General features: G+C 50.1%; 1 long non-coding RNA gene across 16 annotated transcripts; it reads left to right on the top strand.

Moving 5' to 3' along the window:
* The first annotated feature begins 15,002 nt into the window (after positions 1–15,002).
* LOC123426404 lies at positions 15,003–19,525 on the top strand. 16 transcript variants are annotated; one of them, XR_006622199.1, is made up of 8 exons: positions 15,006–15,384; positions 15,453–16,179; positions 16,980–17,020; positions 17,152–17,204; positions 17,305–17,577; positions 17,714–17,842; positions 18,655–18,853; positions 19,292–19,525. It is a non-coding gene; the product is annotated as an uncharacterized LOC123426404 (long non-coding RNA). The 16 variants fall into 16 exon arrangements; XR_006622194.1 differs by having other exon boundaries at positions 15,004–15,384; positions 17,098–17,577; XR_006622196.1 differs by having other exon boundaries at positions 15,004–15,384; positions 16,980–17,204.
* The last annotated feature ends 4,574 nt before the right edge of the window (positions 19,526–24,099 follow it).

Raw genomic sequence — 24,099 nt, 5'->3', positions numbered from 1 at the left:
GCCATGAGGGCTTGTGGGGTCCCTGGTGGCCCCCTGCCCTGATTCTCCAGCTCTCCGATCTTTTTTGTTCGGGAAAAATTCTTTTTGGCAGTTTCATTCCGTTTGGACTCCGTTCAAAATCCTCCTCTGAAAGGGGTCAAAAACATGAAAAAAAACAGGAACTGGCACTTGGCACTAAGTTAATAAGTTAGTCCCAAAAAATATATAAAAGGCATGCAAAACATCCAAAGTTTGACAAGATAATAGCATGAAACCATAAAAAATTATAGATACGTTGGAGACGTATCAAGGCCCCCTGCGGGTCTTGATGCTGCTCCCCCTCACGAGGCTTGGCCCCTCATGAAGACCTTGCCTTGAGTGGTGTCGTGCCCGATTGTGCTTGCTTGATGAAGTGGCTCAGCCCTGGGCCACACGCAGGCGGGTCTGGGTACCCCCATTCCTAGAACACCGACAGTAGCCCCTGGGCCCATGACGCGCACGGGTTGGCTTCTAGGCGAAGCCTCGGGGACGACCCGAGGTGTCGCGGGTCCTAATTGATTGCGGGTCAGGAGGCGCACGTGTCCACCCGCCATGCAGCCACGCTCTCACTCCCCGAGGCGTCCGGGACGCACCAGACCATGATGGAACGATCTCCAAGAACCACGCTGGCCATCATTCTTACTCATTCAATGGCATCGACGCGGTCGGCCCACGCCCAATGGCCCTCACGGACGTGACTGCTCGGTTGCAAGGTGAGGCGGCGTGGGCGGTAATGCGCCTGCCGGCCCACCTCGCGGCACCAGAGGGGCGCGCAACGCTCGCGCTCCCATGACGCTTGGTGGCCGCGGTTCGCCTATAAATCTGCCCCGCCCATGGGAAGGGGAAGGCACTACGATCGTGAGCTTCTTCTTTGCTTCCTTTGCTCCTTCGAGAAAACCTCGTCTCCCCTTCATTTCTTCGTCTTCCATGGAGACTCTAGAAGGTAATAGTGGCAGGGGAAACGCTCGGCTCCGTCCGTGCCCTCGTCCGACCCGGGAGCAGCGATGCTGCGCCCTCAGGTTCGCTGCGCATCCGCCGCCGCTGGGCCCTGATTGATGAGTAAGTCCCTCGTCTACACCTCCTTTCCTTGTTGTCTCGCTCGCTGCTTGGTGGTTGATCTTCCCTTTTCTCAAGAGCACCCACAACCAAGAAGCTCAAGCTTGGTGCGCTTCAGGAGGAGGCGGAGGGGCTGCAGGCTCTGCTCGAGAGTGTCGAGGCCGCCCTCCAGGCCGCCCGCCAGGGCGAAGCGGAGGCCATGGCGGAGTTGGTATCACTGCAGAGATTGGTCGAGGAGGCGACCGATGCCGTTCAGACCGCCCAAGACGAGGCGGCGTACGCCCGGATGATGGAGTCCCAGCGTGCCAAGCAGCTCCAGAGCATCGCCGACTAGGAGGCAGGCGTGATGCATCGATTCGTGGGGAATGCCCTGGCGCTGCCAAGGGTGAGCAGCGACGGGGGCTACCTCGCCTTCTTCCAAAAGGTGGTGGAGATGCTGGAGGCCGACGTCTCCCCCGTGGAGGAGGACAACACGTCCGACGCACGCGAGCTTCTCGGCCTTGCCTTGACGCTCATCTTCTCCAACCTGTGCCGCCTCATCCCGCAGCTTGATCTCCAGCGCGTCGTCGAGCCGGTGCCCACTGAGTTACAACGTCTTCTCCAGGACGAAGTGCGCCCGCACGTGCACGCCCTCGTGGAGTGGTACGTTTGGGTGCCTGTCTCGAGTGAGGAGGAGGGCTCTGACCCCGAGCCTGCCGGCGCCAAGGGCGGTGTCGGCGGCCTCTCCCCCTAGGCGTCCCCAGCTTTTTTTCATGCCCGTGTAATGTTGGACCATGAACTCTACCTTGTCGGGCGTTAGACTTTTGTATGTTACCTTCACCGTTCTCTGTTTTTCCTTTCGCTCTTGAATCGATGGCTTGCTCGCTGGTAGTCATTGCGGCTTGGCTTCCTTGCATAGGGCCAGTTACTAACCTAGTCGTTGCTCGGGGGCAACGGCGGCCACGGCCCTCAGGAGGTCCCATCCTCCTGAGGAATCATTTGTGCCATTGCATGCTTGGTCGATGGCCTCGTTCCTTGCCTCAGCTTAGTCCTTAGGCCCTCATGGGTTTGCGCCGGTCCCTTCTGCATCTCCTCCTGAGTAGCTCCTGCTTTGACGGTGGGACGGGGTGGAGACCCTTTCGGCACTCTATGTCTACAGGCCCCGGTCCCACACATTTCCCTGCCGCTGTGAGGCGCAACCCGTTACCAAGGTTGTTCCTCACGGGGCAAAGCCCCAATGCCCTGGGTGCCTACATGGGCGACACCTGTGTGGCCGAGTGGCTTTGCGACCACTAAGGCCCCTGAGGCATGTCACTCAGGAGCCTCCCTTGACACTCAAGCCGCTCTATGTCGACAGGACCCGGTCCCGCACATTTCCCACCGCCCTTAGGTTCAACGCACTTCACGGAGCGGGGCCCCGCCGCCCCCGACACCGACCGAAGCTCCAGGACAGCACCATGGGTGGCGAGTGGCCTTATGACTAGTGAGGCTCCTGAAGGAGTGCCCAGGAGCCCCCTTTGGCGCTCGAGCGATTCCCCATTCCGTCTCTTTGGTCATGGCCCCAGGGCGGCTTGAGGCCTCCCGATACTCTTTGTGGCAGTATCCTGCTTCGATCCGGGCCCCAGAGCGGGGGTCGACAAATTTTTGTCCCTAGGACAACAAGTCCTTGCTTTCATGCTCCTTGGCGCCTAGGGGCGGTGCGGAGTGTTCAGCTCCTCAAAAATGTCATTCAGAAAAGGTGGCTTCAAAGCCAGGAAAACGAGAAACCGCAAGAGAAAATTCCCCCATTTTTGTTTGTCAAACATCAACTTTTGAAATCGACAAATTTAAGTCCAGCACAGGATAATTCAAGCTCTAGGAAGTAGCAAGCAAACGCCGCGTCCGACACCTAGGCTAATCTCCGCCACGATCTCCCCCCAGCGTGGAGCATAGGGCTTCCACTAGGCGTGGGAGGGACCCCTCCGTGTCCTCTGGGGGGCCCGGGCGTATACAGTCGTAGCTCGTTATTACGTGAGAGTTCACGGGGGGTGTATCTAGGAGGTCGCGAGGACACTTCGGCCTCGCGAGTGTCCCTACCCCTGAGGCATAGGCGCCTGATTCCTTTTGGGTCTTCACCCAGCGCGGAGTATAGGTCGTCCATTCGCACATGGGAGGGACCCCTCCACGTCCTCGGGGGCCCCGGGCGTATATAACCGCAGCTCGTTATTACGTGAGAGTTTCACGGGATGAAGTAGGTTCCAGAAGGATTGGAGGACGATGCAGAGGTGCCACGGGTTGATGCAGGTCCCGCGGGGACTGTAGGACGAACGCAAGGCGCTCCTGCCTCGTGATGCTTCCTCCTTGTGGGCGGTTTTCCCCTGATCACTTTTGTAGATGGGTGTGGCACCCCAAAAGAGGGTCGACAGACGTCCGTCCCCAGGATAAGACCGGACGCACGTCAAGAACATGGTACAGAAATTCCACGCAAAGATGGCTTTATTAATATAATGGAGTATTACAATATGGTTGCTCACAACAATATTACACAACTCCAAGACTAACTAAATGGAAGCCAAGGTCTTGATAACGCGGCAACAACATCCCTGGCTAGGCTCCATAACTCGCAGGACTGGCTGGGCTACGATCTAGCACGACGAGTCTTCTCCTACAGCTGGCCAAGTGTAAGGCCAGGTGAGTACTTTCAATGTACTCGCAAAAAAACCAAATACATAGCATCCAAACAACGGATAATAAAGCAAGCATAGAAGCTATTCTAAGCATGGCATGAAATTAGCAGGAAAATAATATGAATCAAGTATAGAATGGCATGGACTAAACATGTTATCTACCTAACTAACAAGGCAAAGATCACAGCAACAGCTTAAACAGCTTACTGTTACCGAAAATTGACTTACTCTCTTCTAGGTTGTCCCACAACCATCGACATACTCATAATCTAATCTGAACGGATCCAAATCCCATCACATGGTCATCGTACCATTCATCATATAGCCTTCCCTTGGCTAGCATATCCTATACCCGTCATCTTATGTTGCTCACACAAGATGAGTTCTACCATCATTACTAACATTGATACGGTTGACCATCTACTGAGGTCTTATCGGGCTGTCCATTACCGTGGACTCGGCTATTTGCATAGGTTTGACACTATGCAGAGGTTGCACACTTTACCCACACTCTGGAGCACTGCCCTTGTGATCCCATTCGGGTGGACCAGCATTGCTCCAACGAAACTTTCCTGACCCGTGACTCTCTCAATGTACCACCGGCAACCACTCTCCTCCGGATTCTTGCCCTGGGTGGCCCTGTGTCCTCATGACACCTACCACCACCGTGGCCAAACTAGACTGTCCCAACCGGGGACGGGTACCCAAACAACTTAAGTGGTCTCATAAGATTATCACCGCCTACCTGATCACGCTAGCGCGCGTTCATAACCCTCCCTCTTTGGAGGTATCGGTGAGAGATCACGCGATCAACTCAAGTCACGACCATCCCATATCGGCAAGAGGTGGTTGTACGATAAAGCCCGGACAGGTGACTCGAGATCAACACACTAAGTTTACTTTATCAATATGTTTATCAAGCTTGGCTACTTCCTTTGTAACTTGGCATGATGTTTGGCCGAGGTTGACCACTCACTAAGGTCACTATACTGGCCAAAATTCAGCACAATCCAATGAGTCTATGGGGTACTTCCTTTGTAACTTGGCATACTGACCAGAAATGAAGAAGATTATGCTGGGGTCAAATGGCTAAATGGAAATGGCAGAAATTTGGAGGAGACTCGTGACTTAGGCATATGAAGGCACTGGCAAAGATTCATACCATTTGCAAAAATATAAATGGTACTTCCTTCACACTGCTCCAATCTAGACAGAATCTTAAATAATTGGCTGGGGAAGAATGGCGTGACGAACTGCCCTAAATTTTGGTGGAAAAATATGATTTAACATAGTGAACCACTGTGCAAAATTTCAACTCAAGGGGAACAAGGAATCAAGCACTTCCTTTACAAACAGAAGATGTGGACATAATTTGCAAAGGGATATTGTGCTCAATTTTTCAATTGGGGAACTTGATATTTGAGTGGAAATGATGAACATATGGATATGAGAAGCTCCACGAATTATTTGGGATTTTTCCTAGCTACCAAAATGGTACTTCCTTTGGAAAGTACCCAAAATGCTATATTGGCATAAAATAGGAAAATCCAATTTTCCTTTATTCTATGATGGCCCATATTTTTTGGGAGCTCAATAGATCACAAAGAATATCTCTACAAGTTTTCATGAGCATTGGAGATGGATGGATATTTTCTTGGATTTAATTCCTCAGAAACGAAGAAACATGAATTAATTCCAAAGGGGAAATATTGCATATGGCTTGGCAATAATTTTGCGTATCTGGGGGTCATGAGGGATGAATGATCTCTCGGAAGACTTGGAGGATCGACAGAGCAAGGGAAATGCTAGATCTTTTGTAAACACAAAGGCAGGATACCCAGTTCCAATACTTCGGAGCTAGGGTTCCAAAAGGGGTTCGGGGTTTACTCAGCAGGGGCAAGGTGGCGTAGGGACATGAGAAAGCACTAAGAGGTTGAGGATAGACTGGGTTCACCTGGTTGTTTGCCAAATTCTAGAGGAAAAATCCGGGAGAGAAAAGCTAGGAAGGAATTACAAACCTTCCCCCCTTAGAAGAATCTCCTCCTCGAGATTCCTATGGTTAGCTTAGCACAACAACAATTGCTACTACGCCTCCTAGAGAAACTTTTGGGCTCGGTCTTAACCCTGTGGCTGAAAACAACCGGGTTAAGAGCACAAAAGATGGTACACCCAGATCGAGACACCAATATCGTGGAATCTACTCTATACGTGGGGATTACTAGGTAGCCCTATCATTTTTAGAAAAAGCAAAATTTCCTTTTCTGAAAATGGTTGGGGTACCCTGATGAACAGTAGCCTCTTCTCGCTCGCAAGTGGGACCAGGGTCCGCCTGCAGCCTTCTCCTTCTTCTTTCTCCGGCCAACGGCTCTCATTCTCTCTCGCTCCTGCGCCACTCGGAGTGCGGCTAGGCACTACACACGGCTAGCTCCTAGGGCGTAAAGCACCCTACAACGGTAGTGCGCGGCGTGCATGAGGACGATGCAGAGAGCACTCCCATCGCGGGCCAACACCGGTCGGCACTACTCTCGGATTCCCTCCTCGATGCCGGTGATCGAGCAGCGCGCAGCCTCCTGGACCTCTCTCACCGTACGCCGGACCGGGGCTATAAAACGACCGCGGTTCCTCTCTCTTCTAACTCGCATCCTGCCTCACTTCTTCCTTCTCTTCCCTTCTCTTCCTGATTGCAGGAGCACGAGGCAAGGAGCTAAATGTGGGCGTGGGGTCGGAGCTGCTCACAATCCTCCTGGCGGGTCTACTGGCGGCGTTGGTCGGCGGCTCAGTGCTACTCTGCACGATGATCCTCGATGATCGTCGCGATGCCGCGGCTAGAGGGATAGCTGATAGTCAACTACACCATCTTAGGAAGGCGAAATAAGCGCTGGCGGGGCGGCAAGGGTGACTTGTCAACATCGCACCAGATGATGACAGAAGCGCTGTTGGGTCTAGGGTTAGTGTGGTGCAGTCAGCGGAGTTCTAGCAGTGTGGAGACCACGCGGCTGGTAGCTCCTGGCAGAACCACATCCACAACTAGTGGGTACTAGGGTAACATCTAGTTTTTAGGTCTTGGTCTGGGAGGGTTGTAATGGTCTATGCTGCAATAAAATCTCTCATGATCTCTCCGAGATTGCAACCAGTAAGAAAACACTACTCACACGATACACCGATAGGCTATCTATTCAAACTAACGTGCAAGCAGATGCGGAATACTCACGGTGGCAAAATGCATACAAGAGAAAGAATCATATCAAGAAGATTACATTAAGGTGTTTTAATGCTAGTGGGTGTATGTACTCCTGGCATACATACACCTACACCAGCTCACATTTTATTAGGGACTCTGGGCGAGTCCAAGTTTATTACGTGTAAGTGTTCTACTAACTAGAATCTTGTTAAGAAATCCAATGCCAGCTCTGTTAAACATTTCTGCTTAACGGGGGGGGGGGGGGGGGTGGCAGACGAACCAAGCACACAGGGCGAATAAGCATACCTAATATTACAACAGCATACAGACACACACAATGCAAGCAGTACAACAACATGCAGCCCTACTAGGCGGCTAACAACTCACCCCAACTACAGCGTCCTACTCCTAGACGCGGGCGAGAAGACAGGTTTCGCAGCACACCTCCTGGCTTCGCTCACTGCTGAAGCCACAACTAGGCTTACTCCTGCTGGGGTTCTCCTGGGGGACGAAGACTGAGCCAACTCTTGTCTTGGTCTTCGGGCACTTCTATGGGTTGGGACTCAACTGTTGGAGCTGCAAAGGGGGCTTGATGAAACACATCTTGACGACGAAGTCGCCTGATCGCTCCCAGAATGGAGTTACGGTGGATGTCTGCGGGCTGATATGGGTCCACGGGTTGCGAAGGCAGTACCATCCGCGAAGGTGGCACCGAGCCTGGCAATAGGGACTCGGTTGACTGGGGCTCAACTTGACGGGCCGCACGGTATGCTTCCGCAACAACGTGCGTGGTGTCATGATCCACGGCCTTGATCTCTTTAAGAATACCGAAGAGCAATAATCCCTGGGCAGCAGCAAACTGGATGAGCCAAGCTATTGCTGGGTCTGCATTTTTTACTGTGCCGAAGGAATTGCAGCCTGTGTCCGATGCAGGGGGACAATAGCGAAGTTCATGCATCTCCGCCACTTGCGGAAATTGAAATCGAAGACGGGTGATAGCTTCCGCGGCGGCTATCTGGACAGCCAACTCAAGAGTGGGCATGGGATGGCCACGAATATTCGTGGGTTTCCCATCCGCCGCTGGCCCTAGGTTGATATGCACCTTTGCATAGAACCGGCAAAGATGGGGGACGGGTTCCGACTGGAACACCAAATACACTGGGGGCTTACTAAGGCCAAAGGCTCGGGAGAGCATACTAGAAAGGATGGGCGGGAAGCCAGCATAACCTTCGGCTAGGGTTCGATTGTGGAAAGTGGGTGTCTTGGAGGAACTCGCCATGGCTGCTGGTTTGGGGATACTGGTCTGGGTTCTCTTGCAAGGGTCTAACTTACTGGGTGGGGAGAGCTACGGTTCAAAAGTGGAAATGGTTTAAATAGGCGGTCGGGCTGGAACACACCAAGATGGCGTAGATCCTTTTCATGTCGGGTAGGAGATACGCTAGCACGGCCGACAACTGGGTAGGGTCACGGTCCAATCTAGAGTGGTTGCGTGGGTGGAAACTGGGAAGGGATACGTCCATTCCGACCGCGCCATCTATTGGTCAATAGTGGCCATGTCGGATGCCAGAGAGGGGTCAAATATATCGGGCTCACTACTGGTCAATTGTAAGGTGGTCTAGGTGCTAGGGTAACCTAAGGCCAGCCTGGCTCTGATACCAAGTCTTGTGGCACCCCGAAAGAGGGCCGACACGCGTCCGTCCCCAGGATAAGATCGAACACACGTCAAGAAGATGATACCGAAATTCCAAGCAAAGATGGCTTTATTAATATAATGGAGTATTACAATACTGTTGCTCACAACAATATTACACAACTCCAAGACTAACTAAATGGCAGTCGAGGTCTTGATAGCGCGGCAACAACGTCCCTGGCTGGGCTCCATAACTCGCAGGACTGGCTGGGTTACGATCTAGCATGACGAGTCTTCTTCTGCAACTGGCCACGTGCAAGGCCAGGTGAGTACTTTGAATGTACTCGCAAGACAACCAAATACATAGCATCCAAACAGCGGATAAGAAAGCAAGCATAGAATATATTCTAAGCAGGAAAATAATATGAATCAAGTATAGCATGGCATGGACTAAACATGTAATCTACCTAACTAACGAGGCAAAGATCACAGCAACAACTTAAACAGCTTACTGTTACCGAATATCGACTTACTCTCTTGTGAGTTGTCCACAACCATCGACATACTCATAATCTAATCTGAACGGATCAAAATCCCATCACATGGTCACCGGACCATTGATCATATAGCTTTCCCTTGGCTAGCATATCGTATACCTGTCATCTTATGTTGCTCACACAAGATGAGTTCTACCATCATTACTAACATTGATACGGTTGACCATCTACTGAGGTCTGATCAGGCTATCCATTACCGTGGACTCGGCTATTCGAATAGGTCTGACACTGTGCAGAGGTTGCACACTTTACCCACACTTTGGAGCACTAACCTCGTTATCCCATTCAGGTGGACCAGCATTGCTCCAAGGAAACTTTCCTCACCCGTGACTCTCTCAACGTACCACCGGCAACCACTTTCCTTCGGAGTCTTCCCCTGGGTGGCCATGTGTCCTCATGACACCTGCCACTGCTGTGGCCAAACTAATTGTCCCAACCGGGCACGGGTACCCAAACAACTTAACTGGGCTCACAGGATTATCACCACCTACCTGATCAGGGTAGCGCGCGTGCATAACCCTCCCTCTTTGGAGGTACCGGTGAGAGATCACGCGATCAGCTCAAGTCACGGTCGTCCCATATCGGCAAGAGGTGGTTGTACGATAAAGCCCGGACAGGTGACTCGAGATCAACACACTAAGTTTACTTTATCAATATGTTTATCAAGCTTGTCTACTTAAAAACTCATCATGATAATAGTGGTGAATGCAATAGCAATGATAAGAACACTATAGACTATTTCTATATCATGAACCATTAATACCACAGGATGTGAATAGCAAATTATTACTTCACATGTTTTATCTATAACTGAGATCCTCGGCACCCTCGCATAAACTTAGCAAATAAATCGGTAGCCACCAGAACGGTTGTTACACACATATCTGGGACATTACCGGAATAACTCAACCCCGACCCAAGACGGCTGGAAAGCAGCTCAGAGCATGAGGCGGTGTTGATAAGAAGAATGTGGGAGTTCCCTAAGACGACATAATGACAGCTCAGAGCATAGGGTCACTACCACGGAAAGAAATTCAACAGTTGTTCGTGACGGCCGAAAAGCAGCTCAGAACATGAGCTAACTGCTGACAAGAGAAGTATAAAGTTGGCATCCACCCCGGACGGCCGAAAACAGCTCAGACTCAGGCATGGTGCCACTATTAAAGAAAATGCGAGCAAGGGTTCGTCGGCAATCTCACATATTACATTGCTTAATCACGAACCTCGCAAATTAACTATGCAAGAGCATTTCAAAGCAAAGCGTGAGGGCATGTATTACATGACAATTACTGTAAGAGAATGTACTACTGCTGTCTCCGTTGCATGCAAACACAGAGTAACAGTGTTACAGGGTAAACACACTTGGTGCAAGCAGAGCTATCACGCATATCCGGAGCTTATGATAAGAGGTTGGCTTGCCGGGGGGGTCGACGAATACACCGTGAAGAAGCACACTATGACACCGAGAAGATTTACCGGAGAGGGTTCTATCTCGAAGGGCTCGGTTGGAGGGCAAGGGCAAAACTGTCATTTCTACTGTGCAAAAATATCATGAAAATAATATAATCGAGATGGGCTCGACGAGACGAAGACGTGAGCGCTGGTTTTACCTCAATCGGAGTTACGGTTGAAAAGTTATGGACGTTCATTCGTTAGGCAGAAATCAAATAAAAACTTATTTGTTTCTGATCTTAACCAGTGAACGTTCACAATAAAAGCAGTTCAGCCGGCGGGGTTTTAAAATAGAAAGCGTGTTCCTGGGAATACGCTTTCACCAAATAGAAAGTGCATCCCAGGGAAGGCGCTTCCACTTAAACCATGCGGGCCCAGGGATTGACCTCCTTTCTCTCACAGACAGTGGGCGCCTTATCCACTCCCTCTCTCACTGGCGGGTGGGGACCGCCCCTTCTCTATCTCCTCTCCTGGGCCTTCTTCTACCTCGCAATGCCGGATAGAGAGGACCGAGCCGCCGGTGCGGCCGGCAACTGGAGGCCACGAGAGGGCCGGCCGGCGGGAGGAGGGTCTCCGCCAGCCCATGTCGCGCTTGCTGGTGCCCACGAGGCCACTGGTCCTGCGCCACAGCGCCGGCGCCACGAGCCGGGCACGGCAGCCGGTGAGCTTCGAGGGGAGCCAGCGTAGCGGGACCTCTCTTGCGGAAATAAGGGCGACATCAGCCAGGAGAGTCCGAGGGGGTGCTCTGACTGAGGATAGGGGAGAGGGGGAGGACCGTGGGGCTGGAATCACCACAAAAATCCCGATGGGGCACTCGACCATTGGACAGGCAAAGAGATCCATGAGCTCAATTAGGAGGGGGAACTGGGGCTGCTGGTGCTTGCGAGCTCGGGGAAGGGCTAGGGCACACCTTAAATAGCCTCAGTAGGGAGCCCTCGCGATTCCGGAAGAAGCTCCGAGAATCCATGGCGGGATTCCCTTATGTGCACACCTGCAGGGGCAAGAGGACGAGGGGGAGAGCGTCCCAGAGTGTTCACACGTGCCGGGGGAAGCTCTACGACACCCCTGGGACAGCTTAGAACCAGCTGGAGCGAAGCTCCCGTCGACCTCAATGCACAGAGCTTAGTTTTGGCACGCTCTATCCATGGTCACCACGTGGCCATGGCCTTGCCTTGTCTCTCAAGCTGTCACACCATGTTTAGGATGTTCCCCAAGCAACACTGAGCTGCACTATGCATCTGGATAACCATGAGGGGCAATGAGGTGACCAAACCAAAGTCAAACAGTCTCCAACAACAACGTGTTTATGATGTGGTGTGGCCACCACAGTGCACCTCTTGGCGTGATGTTTGGCTGAGGTTGACCACTCACTATGGTCACTATACTCGTAAAAATTCAGCACAATCCAATATGTCTATGGGGTACTTCCTTTGTAACTTGGCATACTGACCAGAAATGAAGAAGATGATGCTGGGGTCAAATGTCTAAATGGAAATGGCTGAAATTTGGAGGACACTCATGATTTAGGCATATAAAGGCACTGACAAAGTTTCATACCATTTTCATAAATATAAATGGTACTTCCTTCACACTGCTCCAATCTGAACATAATCTTAAATAATTGGCTGGGGAAGAATGGGGTGATGAACTGGGCTAAATTTTGGTGGACAAAGATGATTTAACATGGTGAATTAGTCTACATAATTTCAACTCAAGGGAAACAAGGAATCAAGCACTTCCTTCACAAACAAAAGATCTGGACAGAATTTGCAAAGGGATATTGTGCTCAATTTTTGAATTGGGGAACTTGATATTTGAGTGGAAATTATGAACATATGGATATGAGAAGCTCCACAAAATATTTGAGATTTTTACTAGCTACCAAAATGGTACTTCCTTTGTAAAGTATCCAAAATGCTATATTGGCATAAAATAGGAAAATGCAATTTTCCTTTATTCTATGATGGCCGATATTTTATGGGAGCTCAATAGGATCACAAAGAATATCTATACAAGTTTTCATGAGCATTGGAGATGGATGGATATTTTCTTGGATTTAATAACTCAGAAAGGTAGAAACAGGAATTAATTTCAAAGGGGAAATATTGCATATGGCTTGGCAATATTTTTGCGTATACGGGGGTCATGAGGGATGAATGATCTCTGGAAAGACTTGGAGGATCAACAAAGCAAGGTAAATGCTAGCTCCTTTGTAAACACAAAGGCAGGATTCCCAGTTCCAATACTATGGAGCTAGGGTTCCAAAAGGGGTTCGCGGTTTACTCAGCAAGGGCAAGGTGGCGTAGGTACATGAGAAAGCACTGAGTAGTTGAGCATATACTAGGTTCACCTCGTCGTTTACCAAATTCTAGAGGAAAAATCCGGGAGAGAAAATCTAGGAAGGAATAACAACAAAAAAATCGATAACTCGATTTTTGGGGTGTTACAATGGGGCCCTTTGAGGCCCCGCCCGCTCCTTCTCCTCAGACTGGTTGAGTGCTTTTCTACTGCTCTACGTCGGTAGGTCCCAGTCCCGCACATTTACCGACCACCATTGCACACGGCCGAATGACAGACGCAGCTACGGGGTCAAGCCCTGCCACCCCTGATAACGACCGAATGTCCGTGGACGACATCAAGGGTGGAAGGTGGCCTTATGACTGGTAAGGCTCCTGAGGCTCAATGCTCAGAGCCCCCTTTGATGTTCGAGCGGCTCTGCATCGCCAATACCCGGTCTTGCACATTTCCCAGCCTCCATTGCTTGCGACCGAATGGACGAACGCCGCTACGGAGTCAAGCCCTGCCACCCCTTATAACGACCGAATGTCCATGGACGGAATCAAGGGTGGCTGGTGGCCTTATGATCGGTAAGTCCCCTTAGGCTCGATGCTCAGGAGCCCCCTTTTGACGCTCAAGCGCCCCCCCCATTTCATCCTTTTAATTGTGGCCTTGGGAGGCTGCGAGGCCTCCCCAGGTAACGCGACAGGGCGACGTGCACCGGTCGGAGCCCCCGAGCGGGGGGTGGGGAGGTAGATCGCCCAAAGATGCAAGCAAGGTCAGATGTCAGATCGCTGAATGGATGCAGCAGAAGTTATGGAAGCACCCGTAAATGATATGATGGGCAGAGGTGTGCCCTGAACACTTGAAGTTCGTGCAGCCAGTAGACACCCCCTAGATTAGTGAACCCAAAAAATTACCTTGCATAGCTTCTTCGCGTCTGAGGGGCGCCTCGTGAGGCACGTCCCTCGGCGCCCACATCAGCACCGTAGTCGCCGTGGGTGAACCGCGCCAGTTGTGTCTTGTTGCTTTCTCTTACTCGTCCTCCTAAGGCTGGCGACCCGGTTCTTCGCAATTTCTCCGTGTGGGCGACGGCTGACGTCATGCCCCGCGGCTTGGGGGCGTCTGCCTACTCGCGCCTCTTGAGCCCAGTGCTCCGCTAGTGGGGGCCCTAGGGTCCAGCTGAAGGGGGACCCCAGAGCGTTCCTTACTCTTGGGAAGGACTGGCGCCTGGGTGGACGATTGATGCTCTTCCTGACGGGAGGGTGAGGTGGTGTTACATAACACGGTACGTAAGGCTCCACGTAGGTGTTCGGTCTACCTCCAAGGTCGTTCAGCAGCGCGACGATGGCGGTCCCTCTCTGCGGCGGGGGGGAGGTCCCCCGGTCGTGTTGCTCGGAGATCTTCTTGCTATGTGCCTCCGCACGAAGTCGCTTCCCCCTGCTGCCACCGTTGGGTGGTCCCGACATTGCCCGGTGCAGATTACCCCTGTGGTACCCTGGCGTGTCTCCACCTCCGTAGTTTGCCGGCGCCGACACCTCCGCCGCCTGCTGGCTGCGCCTGAGGGAGTGCTCCCGCCTGGCCGCCCCGGGTTGTCAGGGGCCGACCTGGTCTTGGTGATGCGCCCCGGTGTGTGCATCGAATGTCCTGCAGGTTTCTTCGTGCCCCTTGTGGTTGTCAGCATGCTGCGCCTCGAGGCCGGCCACCGGAATCTGGAGGAGGAGGAGGGAAGCATGCGATGCGTCTCTCTTGTCCCCGCCCAGTGCTGGACGGGCCCCGTAGCTTGCAGGCCCGGAGACCGGAACGAGGTACGAGCCACCACTACACCACGGCACTGTATTCCCTACTGATGGGTATTGGGAAAAAGTCACTATTACCGACCGACAGTCGGCTAGGAAAAATTCTAATAGACTGTTGGTCGGAACAACACTATACTGTGGCCATCATCGATCGGAAATGCTACACTTTATACCATCTACGTATCAGTTGGGAAATCCATTATGGCCCATGAACCATCGGTCGACAAATAACCCCGACCGACTGTCCGCGCGCGAAGAGCCAATTTTTTCGCGCGAATAGCCGGCCCAACGCGCGAAGGGTTTCGCCCAAAATCACCAACCCCTCGCACAGCCAAATCCCTAACTTTCGTTCCCCACGCCCCCGCACTCCACCACGCCCTGCGCTCCACCACGCCGCCGCCGGGGTCTCCGTCGCGCCCCCACGCTCTACCACGGCGCCGCCGGGCTACCCACCGCACCCCCGCGCTCCACCGCCGGACTCTCCACCTCGCCCCCGCGCTCCACCGTGTTGTAGGCCTATACCGCCGGACTCTCCACCGCGCTCCTGCGCCCCTGCGCTCCACCACGCCGCCGTCGGGTTCTCCACCGTGCCGGCGGCCTATCCACCTACTGCAGAGGAGAGTTGCCTTGTGGAATGGCGTTACAGGCGTGGCGGGGCACGTCCCGGGGTTGTTGCTGCTAGTGGTGGCCAACCCCGGAGATGACCTCGCCTGCCGCACGACCCTGCTGGCTTGCCGCCCCACACGCTCAAAATCTCTCCGTCGCCCAGGTGCTATCTCCTCACCTCGTCGTTGTCAGGTCGGGCGCAGGGCAAATCTGGGGCTTAATCTGTTGCAGATTCCCGCAGGCGTTGCTGCTCGTGGTGTCTAACCCCGTCGACGTCCTCGCCTTGATATTTTTAGGGTTGAGTTCAAGGCGAGCGGCGTCATCTGCTCCGGTACCAATCTCGACGCCTCTAGGTTTTGGTTCCTCATCAACGAGCCCCCCGCCATTAACGCGCAGGGCGTGCAGGTAACTTACTAGACCTGAATCCATCCATGAATCCATTGGCCTCGTGCTCCCCCGGTACATATTTATCAGGTTCATAGAAATACTTTACGAGTATTTGTTTTTTTCTTTGAAAGTCTAACTTGTTATTTGTTTGTTCGCTGCCTTCCAGAGAAAGGGAGCGTATGTAACAGGCCTCCCAGATACTCTTCATGAACTGATTTTCTCATAGAAAATTCTTCACTGCCATATATATTTCCCGTAGATATATCATTAAGCATCAGCAGTTCAATACTGTATTTTGATTCTTTTTCTCGATTATAGAAGATGTTATTTCTCCAGCCTACAATCAGGTTTAATTTCTGCATAGTTTGTTTCCTTATTTCCTTTCCCATGTAATTATTATGTTCTTACTCTACATTCTACACAGTACAAATCAGATTTAAGGCAGTAGTTATATTGTTAACCAGTTGTTGCAGTTTCTGCTACATATATATGTAGATTTTTGAAAGTATTTCTAAATATGCTATCAGGTCTAATGGAAGAAATCATACAAATGAAATAGCAATAATGTTAGGTAAGGTGTGGGGGATGTCCAGCCTCCTTCTCTGTTCAATTTATACTCCTCCAGTGTCCTCACATAATAAATCTATTTAAATGAAGTCAATATATTACTATATCTTCTGGACCAAATGGTGTCCATGTTATGAATATTGATATGCAATAGCATGTCCTTAATCCCTAATCAAAATTCCATGTATAGTATCTTCTAAAAAATAAAAATAGCAGAATCTTTGTCGCAATGTTTTGTAGTTTCATTTATCAGAGACAATACTGCTTGAAAGTATTCTAACTCCACTGAGGGTGAATCTTATATCTTATATTTACTAATTGGATGCACCATACGAGCTTCCATATTAATTCACATCATTAAAGATATTTTAACATTTGGATCTATATAATTGAGCTATCTTAGCCCTATGTTTAACGTTACTGTTGTAAGAAATACAAAAGACCCAAACAGGCCCAAGTTACATGTAAACCTGACCCTCAACCAGGTATATATATATCTACAAAATAAAAAACTAAGATCCAATCATTTGCAATATAAATAAAAAAACTGACCTAACTACGTTAGTCCCATCTAAATGACTTTCAAGAAGTTCAGGTCTGATCTTTGATGTGATCAACAAAAAAAAGGTCTGATCTTTGATCAGACAATTTTTTTTATAATCTATGGATTTTAGGATCCCAGTTAAGTGTACATCTCAATCTAAAATACTTGCCTTACTTCACCAAACTTCCACGTTCTATAACCTAGCCGCCAACCTTTCTCTTCTAATTCATGGAGCTAATCACGTCCTCTAACCTGGCCAGCATCCAACTTCCTGATCTTGGTGAAGGCCGGCCATACTCAGGTACATCTTCCATCTGCTTTGCCATGACACTTCATGCCTCTTTTAGAAGAAAAATATTCTTCTGTCACTGCCTGCAGTGTCCGTTAGTGATGAGGGTTCCAATCCTGGCATCTATCCAATCCTTTGCCTAGATAGTTAAAGCAACGCACGAATGCCACGCTGCCACCGTTGTCGATGAGACATGGTGTGTTTCATCGATCGTTCTGTGCATCTGCTCATCTGCAAATTACAACGGTAAGAATTCAACCTGAAATCCTCTCAGCACATGTCACTTTGACTTGCAGGCCTGCAGCAGCAACAGCGACCACAGCTGGCCTCCCGGAGTCGTCAATGACTGCAACATCGTCCACATGCACGACCTTACCATCATTTTATCCTCTATTTATGAGGAACCTAATACGTTGAATATTTTCAGTGAGGTCTGCCGGCCGGTACTTTTCTCAGTGTATCAAATACCCGTACGTGGTGGATTGATACCGTAGAGATGTTCAAGTACATCATATTGCATTCAAGGCTGCTGGATGCATGGATCGATTCTGAAATAACAAAGGACGCACGTACGGTCCTATTTTTTCTTGCACCCCCTCAGCTTTGTGTAGTTAATGCCAAACGCACACTGTCACTGTTGTGTATTCTTCTTGCTTTGCTGACTCTTTTCCGGTTGTATTCACTGCATGCACATCACTACATCAGCACAGTCAATTTGCAATCTTATTGCATGTGACGCATGCACCATGCAGCCTTATAAGATGGATGGAGTCATGGAAGATTGCCTTATTCACATAAGAAGAAAGCCTAGAGCCATCTAAAGTCACGAGATTGGTATATTTCTTTTGGCTACTTCATCTATTCCTAATGCTATCTAGCAAGTTAATTTTAGAGGAGCTTCATTTGGACGCATACAGTAAAAATCTAAATCATATATTCCTAATGCTATCTAGCAAGTCAATTTTAGATTACTTATGGACCCTAAACTGAAAGTGTAATATTATTTGTGACATCTTTTTATGCCAATAGTACTACTTAATTTACCAAGTATTCTTCATTCTCCAATATTATGATACTTTGCTTATTCTCCAAATTATGTATGTACCATGCTCATGAGATATAAATATGTTTTACTATTGTTTAAAGTTAATCAACTAATGATGTTTTTAATGATATCCAATGAACGTTTACCCATCATATAGTACAATAGAAGACAAATGATATGCTTACTTTCAGGTATACAAAATATGTGGACTAAGTGTAAATTGGATTACCGCCTCATGTTTCTAAAGTCTCTGTTTAGAGCTATTTGAAATAAACAATTAACATATATTTTTTGAGTCATGTCCATGGAAACCTAATTAGTTGTCATGTGTTTTTACAACAATACATATCATTTTCCGGTGTTACAAGTTACTTTCCTGACTTTTGTAGTATGTTTCGATATATTTCTAGATGTTTTAATTGTTATGTGCAAATAATCTTATAAAATATTAATCTATGGGTTACATTATATATAATTTGTTTATGTTACATACATGTAACATGTGAAGTGAAATATAAAAATATTAGAATATAATATGTCATCTAACTAGCCCGTGCGGATGCATGGGTTGACGATTTTAACCAGAAGTCTTGCGCTGCAGGATTCCTAGCCCACCACAGCGTCTCTTCAACCCTGAACCAGTTTATGCTGCGCCTCTGCAACCTTATTGGTCACCGTAGTCCATGCAACAGCTATCATGAGGGCCTATTGTCGTTACCGCGCAGCCCACGTTTATCTGCTTGCTGCTATTTCTGCTATCGCTGAAACCAACCAGGAGTTACTGGCCTTAAGGCACCAAGGTAAATTCTTAATGTTCTTCTATTTTTGTTTATTCACATAACATAGTTAGATTCTTTTATTGTGCCTTGCTAAAATCCACTTGAGCCAGTAAACCTTTTAAACTTGTTGCTCCTAATTAATTACTTTTAAATATGCATGTGTGATCTCTTAAACTTATTGCTTGTAATTACTGGATACCTTTTCTTTGTACTCCTTGGCGATGCTTATGAATCTTCAGCCCTGTGAGTAACATGAGACTTTTATATATGTATGTAGTACTATAACAAATACAAAATTTTGCTTCTACGTACTATATCCTACTAGTATATATATATATATATATATATATATATATATGGACTACTCACATATGAAATGTTTGTAAAATACAAACAAGCAAAGAAAATGCAGTTTATGATATTGTATTATTATAATTGAGACTTGTTTAACTTTTGTAGGAAGCAAAGAAAAGGACAACACTCAAACAAAAGGAGAACACTCACAAGGAACCATGAAGCCAGCGATCCGTGTCACCTGGATATTTAGCCTTTATTTTTTACAACACATGTCTCATACTAGCATCTTTTAGCTGTCATTTTTGTGAACCTGATGTATGGTGTCCTGGTGGTTATGCTTGGAACAGAGTGTATGTGAAATTAATTAATGGAATAAAAAATGGTTGGTGCACTTGATGGAGGATGTCTTCATGATTATTATTAGGACACATGAACTATATATAAGTAACAATCAGTACCATTGGTTAGTTACAACTGTGGTTGGCTAAAAAATGTTGATGATTTGTTGGTCAGCGAAAGAAAACAACATCACATTGTTAGTCGGCAATACAAATGTCGTTTGAATGTTGGTCGGGAAAGGATGACGCAAAGCCTAACTGAATGTTGGTCGGCAAAGATCCATGGCTACCCCAACAGATTGTTGGTCGGGAAAGGCCCATGGCACCCCCAACGGATTGTTGGTTGGGAAAAGCCCATGACAGGCCCAACAGACTGTTGGTCAGGAAAGATACTCTATAGTCATCAAACAGTCGGTCGGGAAAAATATGTCGGTCGGGAAAGGGCTTTCCCGTCTGGACTTTTTCCAACAAACACGATCAGTTGGCAATAATCTTCCCCGACCAACTGTTTGTCATCGAAAGCTGTATTTTCAACCAACCTTGTTGTTGGAAATGTAGTGTCGTGGTGTAGTGCGCTGGCGCCCGGCGCGTGAGTCCTTGAAGAAGAGTGGGTCGGATGGCCTTCTATGTGGTTGCGATCAGATCCGTGATGTGGTCCGCCCAGGCGTCGAAGCCCCCTTGTGTAGGTCGATGGCGGAGATCTCGCTCACCATCTGCAGTGCGTCGCGCGCGCCGAGGTCCCCCAAGCTGATTCAGCGCGTCGTGGATTCCGGGGGGCGCCGCCCAGGCGCTGTGCACCTGGGTGGTGCAGGTGGTTGCGACGGTGGAGATGATGTTGACGATCTGGTACGAGCCGCCTGGTACCACAACGCTGATACACGTGCTTTCGGCCACTGTGGTATGACGGTTGGAAGCCAGCTCGACGAGGCTGGAAGAAGGTTGTTGGGCTCCGGTCATCGCAGCAGCGGGGCTTAGGGAGAATGAAGCTCAGAGAAGACCTTGACACGCCACTACCTGGCGCTCAAAATATCGGATTTCGGGCTCCGCAAAACCCTAAAGATTCGAAGTCACGCACGTGTACGAAGATCTCTCGCGGGCTCTCCTCACCTAACTCGCTACTAGCTGGGGATGGTAGAGAACTCACACGATGGTGAGGAAGACACATAACACGACCGTTTACCCAGGTTCGGGCCGCTGAGAAGCATAATATCCTACTCCTGCTTTGGTGGCTTGCCTCTTGTGGAGGTTGGTGGATGAACTAGTACAATGTTCGAGGGCCCCCGGAGGCTGGGTGAACTTTGTGTGGTGCTCGTGGGCGAGTGAATGCATCCCCCCTATGAAGTTACCTACTCTCTATATATAGTGGCCGCCCCGGTCCTCTTCCCTTATCGTTTTGGCGGGAAGGGATCCCACAACGACCAATTTTGAAGGGGAACAGGGGAGCATGCTTCCCCAGTCCAAAAGTAGTCTTCGCGTGCAAAGTGGCTCTCAGCGCAGCAGGGACAGGTCCACGGATGACGTCCATCCTGCTGGCGGGCTGCGATGGCCTTGTTGCACCAGAAAGGAAACTTTTGCAATATGCCTTGGGAACCCCGGTTCGTCTTTGCCCCCTTTGCACTAAAGGGGAAACTACTCCGTCCTGTTGTCTGCTGCTCGCCTGTCCTTCCTCCGCGTCATCCTTGAATCCTGAGGCCGGGTCTCGCCTCGGAATATCCGTCGCTCCGGAGGTGTCCTGATGAGGCTTCCTTCGTGTCTTGATGCTGCTCCCCCCTCGTGAGGCTTGGACCCTCACGAGGAACTTGCCTTGAGTGGTGTCGTGCCCAATTGCGCTTGCTTGATGAAGTGGGCCAGCCCTGGGCCATAGGCAGGATGGGATGGGTACCCCCATTACCCGAACGCCGACAATATCTTTCAATGAAGAGTTGGCTGCACTAATGACAGACAAGTTTGACATATCTATGATGGGAGAGTTGAAGTTCTTTCTCGGGTTTGAGATCAAACAAGGACGAGAAGGAACATTCATCAAACAAGCCAAATACACTCAAGACATGCTCAAAAGGTTCGAGCTTGAGGACGTCAAGCTGGTGCAATTTCCCATGCCAACCAAATGCAAGCTTGACAGTGATCCCAATGGTAAAGCAGTGTATCAAAAGTATTCGCTCCATGATTGGATCCTTACATTACCTTTGTGCATCTAGACCTGATATCATCCTGAGTGTGGGAATTTGTGGATGGTTTCAATCCGTACAAAAGGCAAGCCACTATGCGGCAGTCAAACGAATCATTCGATATTTGGCTCATACCCCAAACTTCGGCTTATGGTACCCCAAAGGTTCATGCTTTAGTTTAGTAGGTTACCCTGACTCAGATTGGGCTGGAGACTATGTCGGAAGGAAGTTAACTTCTGGAGGATGCCAATTCCTTGGTCGCTCTTTGGTAAGTTGTTCTTCGAAGAAACAAAACTGTGTGTCACTTTCTTCCATCGAGGCTGATTATCACTACTGGAATCCAGTTCTTTGCCGTCAGCCAGTTCTTTGCCGTCTGCTGGCTGATGGCAAAGAACCTCTTTGCCGTCAGTTGACACCAAGCAGACGGCAAAGGGCTGACTGATGGCAAACATACTATTTGCCATGTGTTGGCCCTTTGCCGTCTGCCAGCGGACGGCAAAGAGACCTAGGGCAGATGGCAAAGAGGACTGGTGGGCCCCATGCCTGCCGTGCCGACGGAAGGCAAACTTTGCCATCCGGGGGCCTTTGCCGTCCGCCATGGGGCCCTTTGCCATCGGGGGGCGGACGACAAAGGGTCCGACCCTATAACGGCCATCAACTCCCCTCGCTCACTGTCTCTCTCTCCCCCTGCTGTCTCTCTCCCCTCACCTCACTCGCCCCCGTCGCCACCCCGCCTCGCTCCAGCACCACCGACAGAGCCCCCTGCTCCCGCCACCTGCACCGTCCCCGCTCCCTGCCCCCGCCCCTGCCCCCGCCCCCGCCCCTGCCCCCGCCCCCGCCCCCTCCTCCCCAGCCCTCTCCTCCCCGCGCCCTCCCCACCTCCCGCGCCGCCCCAGCCCCCTCCTCACCAGGCCCCTCCTCCCCGCCGTCGGAGTTGCCCTCCCCTCCTCCCGCGCCACCGGAGCTCGCCCTCCACCACCACCGGCCCGATCCCCCATGCCCCTCCTCCCCGTGCCCTGCCCCCGCCCGACGCCACTACCCCGGCCGCCCACTGCCCCTGTGCCCTGGCCGCCCACTGCACCTGTGCAAGGCCTGGTGAGTTTTTTTTTCTTTTTTGGCTTTATTTCCTGTTTTTTAAATTAGATAGTTAATTTAGATAGTTAGTTTATTTTCTTTTTTTTGTTAAATTGGAAGGTTAGTTTTTTTTCCTGTTTTTATTTTTTAGATTAGATATTTAGTTTATTAGGTAGAAAAAGTAGATATAAAAGAAAAAATAGATAGAAAAGAAAAAACTTAGAAGAAAATAAGAGAAAAATAAACTAGAAGAAGGAAGAAGAAGAAGAAGAAGAAAGAGGAGAGGAGGAGAAAGAGAAAAGAAAGAAGAAGAAGAAGAGGAGTAGGAGGAGGAGGAGGAGAAAGAATAATAATAATAGTAATAAGATGATAAAGAAGAAGAAGAAGAAGAAGAAGGAGAAGAAGAAAGAAGAGGACCCCGACCCCCCGCCCAGACCCCCGACGCCTGACGCCCAACGCCACCAACCCCCGACCCTCGACCCCCGACCCCCGACGCCACTGACACCCGACTCCCGACCCCCGACGCCCGACACCACTAACCCCCGACCCCCGACCCTCGACTCCCGACCCCTGACTCCACTAACCCCCGACCCCCGACGCCCGACGCCACTGACCCTCGACTCCCGACGCCACTGACCCTCGACCGCCGACCCTCGATGCCCGACGCCACTGACCCTCGACTCCCGACGCCACTGACCCTCGATCCTCGACCCCCGACCCCCGACACCACTGACCCTTGAACCCCGACCCCCGACCCCCTACCCCCGACCCCCGACCCCCGACGCCACTGACCCCCGACCCCCGACCCCCTACCCCCGACGCCACTAACCCCCAACCCCGGACCCCCGACACTTCTTTGGCCTCTTGTTGATCGAAAACACCCCAACCCCCGATGCTAGTGACCCTCGACCCCCGACGACACTGACCCCCGACCATCGACGCATTTCACCCGACTCCCGACCACTGACACCCGACACCACCGACCCTCGACGCCACTAAGCCCTGACCCCCGACACCTCTTCTACTTATTGTTGAACGAGAAGGTGCATTTCAGTCTTCTAGAGGCCCACGGGGTCATAGTTTTGTAAATTATGAGTTAGTTCACATATTTTCCATTTATGTTAATTATAAAAACATCATATTTGTGTTGATCGTGTGAATTTCAATGTGCAGTTGTTCGACGGCCTCCACGTGCGTTGGACGAGCTCTGCCCCTGCGTTTGTTGGTGAGCACAAATGACTTCTCCTCCTACCCCCTTAATTTGCTCTGTCCCGGTCTTCGTGCCGATGAAACTTGCTAGCTATAATTTTCTTCAATCATGAGTATGCGTGACCAGTATGCGTCTCCCGTTCGAAAGGGCGACATCTATAAATATGAATTTCTTTGCATA

The sequence above is a fragment of the Hordeum vulgare genome, chromosome 2H, assembly GCF_904849725.1.
Source record: "Hordeum vulgare subsp. vulgare chromosome 2H, MorexV3_pseudomolecules_assembly, whole genome shotgun sequence".
NCBI lineage: Eukaryota > Viridiplantae > Streptophyta > Magnoliopsida > Poales > Poaceae > Hordeum > Hordeum vulgare.
This window is presented reverse-complemented; position numbering and strand designations above follow the sequence as displayed.